General features: G+C 46.9%; 1 protein-coding gene and 2 non-coding genes across 6 annotated transcripts in view; 1 reads left to right on the top strand and 2 right to left on the bottom strand.

The window, feature by feature from the left end:
• The window catches only part of LOC120901509 (probable G-protein coupled receptor Mth-like 1), a 153,079-nt gene that overhangs the window by 60,374 nt on the left and 80,099 nt on the right, over positions 1-12,606 (bottom strand). The window lies entirely within an intron of this gene.
• Positions 6,452-6,525, bottom strand: Trnat-agu. The gene has a single exon. It is a non-coding gene; the product is annotated as a tRNA-Thr (tRNA).
• On the top strand, positions 10,596-10,666 carry Trnag-gcc. Its single transcript has one exon. It is a non-coding gene; the product is annotated as a tRNA-Gly (tRNA).

Genomic DNA, 12,606 nt, shown 5'->3' with positions numbered 1-12,606 from the left:
AGGAATCGATTTTGATGGGCAAATTAAAACACGTTCCCGGTGGCAGATGGAGAGCAATTAAAGTGATTTTAAAATGTTACTGTAGTACGTGTGCTGTATCGCAACTCGATATGGTTTATGGGCAAGGGCAATAGTTTGATAGAACATATTGGAATGTTCATCCAAAGTTCATGCATTGTGGAAATCACGTGCATGGCAAAAGTGGTTTGAGTTGTGATGGAACTGAAATCCAAAAGGTAAGCTTTTATGCTGTTCAATCTCACCCCTCAACAATAATGTTTGCTCATTATTGTTTCTGTTTTCAAGTACCTTAATGATGGACTAACGTCTCAAAATCTTAAGTAAAGACTCGAGCTAAAAGACCACCACGTTTACAAACGAAGCCCGTCTCCCGCCATTAAGCATTCAACCAAGTTGTGTTTTATCCTCTTATTGACCTCTTGTCGTTGCTCTGGGAACGACTCTACTTATAGCCGCTGCTTGCCTTAAAGTCCGCTTAAATATTGTCGTCTCTTAACGTCGTTGATAAGTCGTCGAGTCGAGAGACTTCTCCCAGACGCTAACTCCACCTTTACGTTCCTCGTCCGCATATCCACCATTAAAATCGATGTCTATCGAATACGACATAATCTTCCACTCAGTTACTTCTTTGCCGACTCTCGGGTGGAAAAGATGCACCAAACGAAAGAGGGGAGTTCACACATTAATCCTTCCTACTTCACGGTGGATGCTATGCGCTTCAAACGTTCTACGGCGCTCACTCACACATTACACGACGCTGCGGCAAGCACTACTTCATGTTTTCATTTAATGTTTACTCCAATCGAAACACACACAAGCGTTCGTCATTTTACATGCATTCAAGCACCAGCGCACCTGAGTGAAGTACCGTGAGCTGTTTCGGGCGCTTTTAAAATGTACTCGAGGAGCGTTGCTCACACGGTGGAACCCCATGTTAATGGTTTTAACCTTTTACCGACCCGCGCATAATAACCTATTTTCCACCAATTTTACCGACGTCTTTTCCGCTTTTGGATAAGCCATTTCCATCCCGGTACCGTTTGGCCCGCCTCGACGTCAACCGAACCATGTCAGGGCAAGATCAATCGAAGATGTGCGAAGATGCCGATCAGGGTTGTGGGATGGGAATGATGATGATGATGATGATGATGAAACCGATGATGTAGGTGGTCATATGCAATGTAAACCTTGTACGTACTCCCGCCATCTCGCCCTTGCTGGAATCAATCAAATTGGATGCTGTAATGAGCGGCAATTTGCTCGCCCATACGAACCAAACCCATCAAAACCCAAGCAATCAATTAGGGCTACGAAGATGGCAGCCGAGCTTGCAACAGGTATCACACGAGACATACGGTTCTCTGAACGTAGTGGTTGTAAGATCGTGAGAAGGTAATTTTTTCAACTCTGGCAGTAATAATTTTATATCATAAGCCATATTGACAATATGGCAATGGCGCAATTAACCTTCGATCGGTTAACTCGAGGTAATAATGCTTACCAAAAGCATTCTGGAACGCCAATGGGTCGCATTCGATCATAACAACTCACTGCGGACGAGGCAAACATTCTTCAAGGGTGCCGTCTGGTGTCAAAAGAATGGATGGCGCAATATTGGAGCCCTTTCAATCATAACACACCGGCAGCTATTGAGGATAATGTCTTTTAAAGTCGTTAACAATTGCCTTAGCGACAGATGCAGTGCAAAGGCTACGTTTGAAAACCATCGGGCGCGCGCGCTCGCCTGCCACAATTCGCAATAGGAGCACCATATAAACACGCATTAAAATAACCATTTCAAGTTTTGCGCAACCGTTGTTACGATGCACACGGTAAGGTGGAATGCGCAACCCAAACGCACCCAGTGCTTTTGATCATTTGAATATTTATGATCGCTGCACCGGAGCCGCCGGACGGTCGAAGAAAACGGGGCTACGAGATCTTAAACGGGACGGCATCGGGTATCTTCCGCCCAGAGCTAACCATCGCTAATAGACGTCGAACTGAACGAGCTAATTTATTGGCAATTCGCAAGGAGTTAGAGCGCTGCATTATGAATGCAATATGAGGGAAGGTCGCCGATGCAATCAGTCGCTGTTTTATGACGGCCACGAGGCAATACGATCGTTCAAGCGCAATTGTAGCTCTTTGTTGTCGTCGTCGTCGGACGAAGTTCGCCCAATGTCCGCACCTCGAAAGACGCCAGCAAACCATAAAAAATAGGTGAAACACCTTCCATTCAACGAAATTAACATTCAAAACACGCATTAGTAGATAAACAACCGCTTGAAAAAGCAACATCCAGAAGAAGAAAGGTGCAGACCCGAGTATAAAGCATCGCGGAATTCGCAGTGCTTACAGTGAATCGATTAGCAAAAGATCATGGCTGATCATGCCGATCATCTCGTCTTTCAAGTACGCACCGATCAGCATCATGACAGAAATGTTCATCGAAATAGGATCTAATGATCTGTTATGGACACCACCATCGAAGCGAAGTCACTCGTCACACTGCCACAACGAGCTGATAAGTGGAAATGTCCCGAAATGGACCGCTGGGACCGGGCGGGCAGTGCGTTTGCATAATGTCAACGGTTTAAGGCCGCATATGGACCAACCCACAGCCCGGCCGGTGGCCGTTGTGGAATGTTTGGCATTGGCTTTAGGGTGCACAGTTTACAGTGTGTCCCTCCGTCTGTGTTTCAAGGTGTTTGCCGTTGTAGAACTTGTAGATTTATGGGCTAAAAGCGAGTGAGCGCACGATCCTAGGCACCGTCGAGTGAACGGTGAGAAACGTCCGGCTGTTACCACTGACGTCCAAATTCAAATCAGCTACCCTTGCACGGAACGACATTCCAACACTTGCGCTAATATCTGGCTCGTTCACTCGCAGCATCTGGGGGGAACTGAGGCTATGCAAAACGATCTACCCTCCGCCGGGGTGACATTTCAAAACGAGCACGATCGTCGTGATGGACTATGATTAGTGAGCGGCAGCGTGTACTGATACAATGTTGAAGTGTTCGACTTTATCCGCGTAAACTCGACCCAATTGATAGCTGGTGGGAGCCGGAACGGGATCCAGCTTCCCGTTTCATATAGGAAACAATAAATCCTCAACCGCTTCAATCGCAATCGACTTTGCCCCGGTCACAGATTGATTAGATCGTGCACCGTTTCGGAGACATCTGGAACGAACTCCGATGTCAACGAACGAATATGAAGGCTGGTCGTGTGCTTCTGGGATTAAGATCTCCTCTCTTATTCTAACCCCTTCATATCTGTGTCTGTGTGCGGCTCGGTGGTTTTGTTTTTCTTCCCTTCCCGATCCACTTCAGTGGCACACACAGAGACGTCCCAGCAGAACCTGTTCTGCTCCCGTGCTCTACCCTGTCTCCAATGACCTGCCAATCAACGGCCGAGAGACCAAACGTTTGTGTATTCCTTTAGTCGGCATTTGGTATCGCGGCAGCTGACTCGCTGTGTGCATGTGTGTGTGTGGTTTTATTTTTACACCACCCAAAAACCAGATTAAACGGGACTTTGGCGCGGCGGACCGTTCTATTTTGGCAACAGCATGCTGTGTGAGCGGCACGGGTCGGGAATCCGTTATCAAACGCGAGAGACAAACGCTTGGACGGAACCCGCTGGCATTTGGGTTCATAATCACCACACGCGAACGGTGTCATATAACGACTCCCGCAGGACTGCAGTGTTTCGTTCGGGGAGAAGCCGTAGATTGAGGCGAGTAGGACGTCACAAACAATGCCAGAGGACACAATGCATGTCCAACATTCATCGTGGTAAGTACTCCGTAGAGACAAACATAAATAAAGCTTCCACCAGGTGCCACCATAATGACAACTCCATCTCTCTAACTTAATGTTCTTATCAGTCCCTGCAGACTACGTGATAAATGCGCTGGGAGCTCCAGCAAAACTCTAGGTCACGGCCATATTTGCAGAGTTTCATTAGGGTGTTATCAATTTGTTGTTCCTTTTATATTTTGCTTCACACCTCTGGTTGAGATTAGCTTATCCGATCGTGATACGATATTAAATTATTGACACTCCGGGAGGGAATATAACACCCGGTTATGAAACCGTACAAGCTCACCAGACCGAATCTGGTCGAATACAGGTGTCTGTTGATCTAAAACGAACACAAAACCACCTGAGCTAACAGAGTAAGAGAGAGAAAGAGCGTGAAAAAATGTTTCAAATTTAATTAAATCTCAGTCCGCGCCCCGGAACATCCCAGCTCCAATCTCGGGGAGGTCTCGGTTTGTTTCAGAAGGGAAGTTCTACCTCCACTTCAAACGTTTATTCGGCAGGTGTTGTGTTCTGTTCTGCTCCCCGTCTCTCGTCACTCTCTTTCGCTTTGGATCCGATTACCATTTGGAAAAACACGACCGAATCAATCTAATTTCCGGCTTGCCTGCCCGAGCAGTTTTGAGAGTTCGAGTCAGGTCATGATTTCCGGTCCAATGAATACCGTGTACCTCCCGTGCTGATCGAAGCAAACTCGAAAATCGAAATCGGAGCAGGATGCTTGGATGCAATAAAATTTTGAATCCATTCCCGAAAAACACGCTTCCGATGCAGCAACTATGCAACGATGTTCTGTGATTGTAGCCAGAGATGCCCTACAGTCATCGCTGTGTGGGATTGATTTCACCACGCTTGTGTTTCTGTGCCTGTGACACGCAATCGTAGTGCCAGTGGCTGTCGACCGTAGCTGTTTTGAATACAATATAGAAGTGTTCAACCTTCCGGTTTGATTCCTTTGCTGATCACAGGCCACTGGCACCGGGTTAAAACAAATTAAGTTGTTTGTGTTGTGTTCGCCACAACAATCTAGTACGAGCGAGTCCTTCCCACAATCATTCGTCAGGTGTACATCAAACGAGAATTTAGAAGAGATGAGTAAAAAACACATCTACGTGGCTACCCACAGCACACACAGCACACACACACACAACCCACTAAACCATCCCGTTTTGCGCTCGGATGCTGATTAGTTGCGGCTAGTTTACATTCTACCGGCAAAGCACCCGAATCGAGAAGCACTAACGAGAGGAGCACGGGATTTTTTGCGGTCAATGGTTATATGCTACCAAATCAAGCGAGTTGAATTCGATACGGCCTCGAGCCCGCAAAAGGGGGCATAAATAATTTGCGGTACTTTCAACCTGCTATCTATTCCCACAAACTTCTAGCAGCGAGGTTCTTAGACCTCGTCCGTAGATGTTAATTCCCTGCCACAAAACCTCTAGATCTAGGCGTTTGCCGTTGAATGTTGGTCAACAGAGTTTCTTGAAGCACAGGCCACAGGAAGCACTACGAGTGCAAAGTTCTTTAAATTGGTACGATTCGGAGGCGGTGCCGGTGTGTTTCGTAATCAATCCGAAATGGGTTTGCCAAGGCAGGGAATGTGAGAACGTATGCGCAGAAAAGCAGAGCTCTGAATTCCAATTTCGTCCATTACGCTCTATCGCTCTGATCATATGGTCTCTAACGATTTGATCAAATCTAGAGCTTACGTTTCAAATTTCCATCCGGTTTTTGGGAATGGTTGTCTTACAAAAAAGGGAAGCCCCCGGTGGCTCATTTTACCTTATCCAATCTAGAACTATTCCTGATATAGAAGTGTACGGGGCACGCTCAGTTGCCGTCCTATCAAATCCCCGCTACTCCACAACTATCGGGTGGCCTCAAACGAAAAAAAACGAGCCATCCAACCTTTTCGGACATTGAAGTGTTCTCTGTCGATGGTGGGCTTCTTCTACCGTGATTTGATGTTTGTTTTATGTGCATGTTTTTTTTTTTGTACTGGGTTTTCTCTCCTCTTTACTTTGCTCGAATCGGGCCTAGTGCCCAGTGTAATCAACCTGGGCGGTAACGTAAATGTTTACTTTAGTTTTTCGATCAGGAAGAAGTTTTTTATCTTTGATTCGGGAGGGTTGTCTACTCCACACCGAGTAAAAGTAAATGAAAAAGCAGAGCAAAGGGTTATTTATCCCCCGAAGACGATTCAAACTCTGGGAGTGGGGAGTTGTGCTTCAGTGGAATCGGAACAGTTTTTGGGGTGGTCTCGGCAAGAGAGACGTCAATGACACATTGACGTGAATCAGACATGTTCAAACATCAGAGAATGGAGTTAATTGTCACGAGTTTGTAGTCGTATGTATTCCCCACTAAACTGACCTTTGAATTGATCCCTCCGAAGTGCCACAACACAATTGTCCGTTTCACAAATTGGAGAAGTGCAGCAACGGAGCGATGATGTATAGAAGAATAATGTTCTAAAGATGATAGGTAAGTGCATTTTTGTATGATATTCAAGGCCAAACCATCATTTCACCGTATAAAATATTTACACGTCATCGTTCCGTTCCATGTGTTCCATGTAATGAGAAGATCAAACGCTTAGGCTCCGGCGAGATTCGAACTCACGATCTCCTGTTTACTAGACAGGCGCTTTAACCAACTAAGCCACGGCGCCGCTTGCTATCCCACTGGCTATCCTTCAGTATAAACTCCACTCCAACGACCGCTCGCACGCGTGCAGTGGACCGACAACAGCCTCCCTTTTCATAACACACACGCGCACCCAAACGTGAACCACTCCCACCCCAAGATGACAAGGGATAAAGTGAAAGGGAGCCAAAAATAAGCACCCCTCAAACGCCCCACCCTAAAGGCTGAGCTGTTTATTTACCGACCAACAACAAACTGCTCCGCGATCGTGATTGTTCAATGGGATCGTTTCATTAGCAACCGGGGCCACCCCGGCTATCTTCATTTGTCCACCCGTTATTTATGGGTCTCTGTGTACAGCTAATATTTTGAATAAAATCTCGAGCATTACAGGATGATTTATTCGCGTTCCCACTTGCACACCCCGAACGAGAAAATGGAAACAAGCCAACCAGCCAGCCAGCCAGCCAGTGTACAAAACACGTTGTCAGCGGGTTCCACAACTCTTCTGCCCGATCGATTCCCAATTAATCATCGATCGGTACGATATTTCAAACCTCTTCTTTCTATGCGCCCACCGTAGCCCGTTTATGCTGTCTGGCCCTCCGTGGGATGCTCCGCTCATGGGAGAAGAAAGTGAAACGTGTCTCGCGGCATAAGGGACAAACCAAAGTCGAAATCTCAACCCTATCCTTCGTCGTTGAGCGGAGCGCGCGCGCGCACACACAAAGGCGGCGAAAGTGGCGCAGCATCGCGGTGGAAAATTAATGACAACAATTAGGCGAAATCTCGCGCGCGAGCATGCATTCGGGGCTCCCCTTGCACGCTCGCTCGCTCGTTCACTTACATGCTCGTTATGCTTATTTTCCCATCCAACCGGGAGGGGGTCGATTTTCCATCGCCCTCGGAACAAAACCCTCCCGTTTTGCTTTGACCGCGTGTGCCATACGCATCCCGGCAGCGAACAAGATAGCGCGAAAGAACTCTGCCGTCTTCCTTTGCTCGGTGTTCCAACACGCCGAGGCACAGTACACACACACATACAGAGACACACATATTCTCGCATTTGTAGCCCGTGATTAACGACTAGCACGGCATATTTTTCTCTAGCGATTTATCATCACATCGTTCCCGGGCTTTGCGCTCTGTTTCGTCGTCTATCCGCTATCGGTTACTAGACTCGGGCTACTAGGCGGAAACGAGAAGAAAGTGAATGCGTGGTGGCTCTCTCTCCGCTTTACGCCGCTTTACACCGGATGTGCAAGTGCAAGTGAGTTATGGGACACAATCTTCACAACCCAGTGGGAAAACAGAGCCTCTGTGCGCGATCAAACACTGCTTTCGTTTCGAGTGTTCGTGCCCAGAAGAAGGAACAGTATCATCACCGACCAAACAGGTGTCGAAGGGCGGCAAGAACATGTGGGCGATATTTTCACCGCGCACCACCGCTTGTGCCGTGTCGTGAGACAAATGAATTATTGAATTTTACAATTTCCCACTGCCCATCAAAACCATCCCAAACCGAGCGTGAGGTTTCGGGTGTTTTGCTTTCGTCCCATTCCAAGTCCTCCTCCTCAAAACCGTTTTGTATCACATCGCCACCCGCCGCGATGTCCGGTTGATGACCCTGAAAATTATACACAATCTATTAGCATAAATTAAGCCCCAAAACCCGTCCCTTTCTTACGCAGCTCCGAAGAAAAAAGACAAACACCTAACGATTACCTCGCTCTATGATCGCAAGGGTGGTTTTTTATGTGACTGTGTGCGACGAGGTGGTCATGTTGTAACCTCACAAAGTTCGTAAAAAAGTGGTATTCTTTTATTGTCACGATAAAAAAGCGGAACACGACATAACTCTTGTGGGGTGGGTTTTTTTTTGTTTGAAGGTACATAAACATGCCTGCCACGAGAAAATCAGGCGCGTTGTTGCGTTAAAACAAATCAATTAAAATATGTTAATTTCTTGTACCGGTGACATCGGTGTAAATAAACGGAGCGCGACGGGGGGATGGAGGGTTATTTTAGTAACAGGGCAATTGGGTTGGGAAATGTTAGCGAGAGAGTCGATCTAGTTCATTATCATGGCTGGGTTTAGGGAGAGGAATTTTAATCCTTTTTTCAACACAAAATTTCAGTTTTTTTGCTATATTTTGTCACAAAATGGCATTCCTTTGGTTTGGTTTGCCTTTGTCTTCTTTTTTGTTACGAAACTCCTAATTTTGAAGCATAATATGTTAATGTTTAGGGGAATTTCCATCAACAAGGAATGTTTAGAAATCAAAAACAGTATATATCGCAATACAACAAGTTGAGAAATCTCCAAAAATCATACATGAGCCCACAACCAGGCGATTAGCAATGATACAGTTTTTAGCTCTATCTTCTCAACCACTGAAACGAATAACTCCCAAAACCTCAATACCCAAAACAGCACCACAAACAAATCACCCATCAACCCACCGCCACGGGAAACCATCTCAAAAAGCAATAAAGTGGAAAAGCAATCGAACGTCTATTTACCCACAAAACCCAACACTAGCATTTACGGCGGGTTTAATTTTCTTCCAAAATAAACGTTCCCCTGCTCCCTCTCCGTAAACTCCTGGATGAGTGTCATTTTAATTGGTCAAACCTATTGGGAAGCTGGTTAAACTGGCGGGTTACAATCAAAGAGTGAACGGTATTGCCTCACGTCGGTTGGCGTTTGTGACTGCATGCTGCCGGACATTATGCAAACAATCATCAATACCAAAAACGTACCGCAATTGCGCAAACGATCTACCTCTGGCTACAGCATCCTCAGGCGAATAGAGGAGGAGAAGGAAGAGGTAATCGTTTTTACAAAACAACGATCCCGCGCTCCTCCCGCCCAATGTGGGATGGTCAATATTTAGCGAAACGCACGGCCCTAGTGTAGCGGTGCTCCCGCAGCACCGCAGCCACAATAAATAAACCTTACGGTGATTAATTGTTCCATATTTAAATCTAAATTGCATCATAAACATCGGCCGGTCGGATGGCTTTCGGTTGCACTTGTGACCGATCCGGCCGGTTTCACCGTGGAAACGCGATTCGTGTGTGGGTAAACCCTACAGAGGTTACCCACGTTTGGGAGAGAGTGCTTGAATATGTCAAAACATTTCGCCCGTTCAAACGATAAGCGTGGCAAAGGTGCATTTTACGCGAATGTCCACCGGGTTACAGGACGGGCAGGTACTTGGCCCGCGAGATCGAATGCACTAGGCAGGCAGTTTATGGCGTCATTTCTGGCCACTCGTTTCGCGAACCGTTTAGTGCTTTTTATACTTATTTCGGCATTAGCGTATTATAACTCTCTTGCTCGCTGTGATCCAACAACAGCCCAAGTACAAGTGCAGTTTGCCAGTGCGTATGCACATTCGTTATGCACTTGTAGCTCATGCATTATGCAATCGGAGGCGGAGAGAGACCCGGTTTGCTGTGCGATCGACCGCAGACCGTAGCAATCTATTGCGCGCGCCCAGTGGAATGCCATCTACTCAGTCCCCTCAAACAAACGCGACCACTCCTTCAGCGATGCATCACGTGAGGGCGATTTCACGGACCCAGTCGGCCAGGCGGACAAGAATGTCGAATAATGAGATGTATGCCCAACCAGCGGCCTGGAGCACTGCGTGGAGTTGGGTGGAACTGCGAAAGACCTAAACTGAGGCTCATCTCATCTGAAACGTTGCATCGTGCTCCACGTAGCGAATGCAGTAGCGGTGGAATACGATGGTCAGGAACTATAAATTAGAATAAAGCATATCATATTACTATGATTGGCAATTTAGCATAAAACGTGACGAAAGCAGATAGGCCCCGTACACACAATGAATGGTGAAGCGGGTTTGCTGGTAGGTTTGCGCCCTTTGCTTAATTTTCTCTACCCTTTTGCTCGTGGAGGATTTATGATGGCGCATGAACAGCGTTTGCGTGTGTTTGTCTGTGTCGAAATGTAGTCTATTGCTTGTTGTGGGAACAAGGGAACATGTATTCCCTTTAACATACTGAGGAAACATCGAGAAAAGCAATGCCTGACTGGATCGTTTCTAAGCTTGGCAACAGACACAAGCATCGGTGGTTCAGTGGTAGAATGCTCGCCTGCCACGCGGGCGGCCCGGGTTCGATTCCCGGCCGATGCATGCTTCTATTTTTGTTTTTGTCTTCAAATTAAGATTACACAATCGACGAGAATTAAAACATACTTCATGAATGAGTTTCGCCTTATCAGCTTACTTCGAGGCATGTTATGACTAATCTAAGCCCAAACCGATTAACAGTTAGCACCTTCTTATCAGCGCAGATTTGGTACTTTATGACCGAAATGCGTCTCTCCCTCTCTCTCTCTCTCTCTCTCTCTGCGTCATGGCAAATGCTGCGAGAGTTTAATAACCATGGATTAGGTTGTTTGATAATGGCATCACTGGCTATTTATATACTCATTCATTTAGAATGCGATGAAATTAAGCGAGCAAACATGGGCCGAAACCTCATAGCAACTCGTTGCTGCTACAAAAGTGAAGTCCTTTCTAGTGTTTGTTCCACTGCCCTTAAACAGACAACACTACTTCACAGTCAAAACGGTTCGCTCGCATCGCAAACGTCACGGCGCACCAGTGTGTGCCAGAATGTTTCATTTGGCAGAATAAATCAAAACCATGAAGTAGATGAGCTATGTTAACAATTACGCTTTGCTCTAGCTGAAAAGTCAGTCCCCCCAGCCGTTCCTTCCATCCCCTTTTTGCTAAAACATAATCACAAAATTGGTGGAACCTTCGCCCAAAAACCGGCCAACCGGACGCGAGAGCGGGTGAAACAAATTATACTTTTCAGTTGCAGTTGCAGTTGGTGCAAACACTGCTGCAACTGGCACCCTCCTCCCTCTGTGTCTGAGGTCGCAATTGCACGAGACGAAGAGCTGCACTTTTAGGAGACCAGAACAGACAGGAGAAGACTAGGCGCTTCGTTGTGGTTTGATGCTACTACCATCTGCCGGCAAAGCACACTGGTACGACCCTACGTGCTCTCGCTCTCTTCTGCTCGAGGCTTTCACCATCATCACGCTCAACAAATCATGTTATTCCGAATGACGACACCGGAAACAAGATTATCTTCCTAAAAGTACCGCCGCCGGCAACCGACAGGATTTCTCGGATTGCAGAGAGTGAGGTACACGTTGGGGGCAATGGCAAATGTTTAGTCGCTTCAGTTGCCAGTGAGTTTAATAACGCTGCCCGCTCTGCAAACGTTGGAGGGAGATGGGCTTTTACCCAGATTTTCCATTTCGCACTACAAAATGCAGCTTGTGCAAAGAATTGGGCAGTGAGGAATTCTGGATGAAGGGATGAGGGGTTCAGGAGTTCAGAAGTCAACCCAACAAATCCTCGATGCACTTTCCCCCCCCCCCCCCCTTTGCATTGAGGTTTCGGTTTCGGTGGTTTTCGGACGAAGCCTTGGACCTTTCCTGGGGGGGATAGACCATTCAGTTGAAAATGGCCAGCCCAACCACCAGCCGACACGCGGATTACAGTTGATAAAGTAAACATGACAGCATAACACATATCTCCCTCCCCCACTCGCCATTCGTCGCTCACTTTGTCAGCATATCCATTGGTATAAAATAATGCCGCACGAACCTGATGGTAGCGATGTTTAATTCGTGTGTATTTATGTCAAAGGCAATAATTGGCCACTGAAGTAGCATCGGCTTATGCCGTCCGATTAAACATGTTACCGCGACTCCGCCAACCGACTCCACACACCAGGTTTCTCTCCTCTTATTCGTTACAATGTCCACTAATGGCTGGAGGCTGCCTTTTGGTGCCTTTCGTCCACCAAACAACCAAACATAGTCAAACAAAATCCTCGCCACTCTCCACGCTGTATGTTCCCGTACACCACTGCCGGTGACATTGGTTAGCGACATGAGGCTGCGTGTGTGTGTGTGAGAGAGCAGCAGCTAAAAATTATGCTGTCCTCCACCACTCCACGTACGCAATGTAGGCGCACACAGATGTCAAGCCGATGGTCCATTCATTGCAAATTTCCGATGGTCAAACGGGTTGGCGCCGGCATCAGCATG

This window comes from Anopheles arabiensis, chromosome 3 (genome assembly GCF_016920715.1).
Source record: "Anopheles arabiensis isolate DONGOLA chromosome 3, AaraD3, whole genome shotgun sequence".
Classification (NCBI taxonomy): Eukaryota; Metazoa; Arthropoda; class Insecta; order Diptera; family Culicidae; genus Anopheles; species Anopheles arabiensis.
This window is presented reverse-complemented; position numbering and strand designations above follow the sequence as displayed.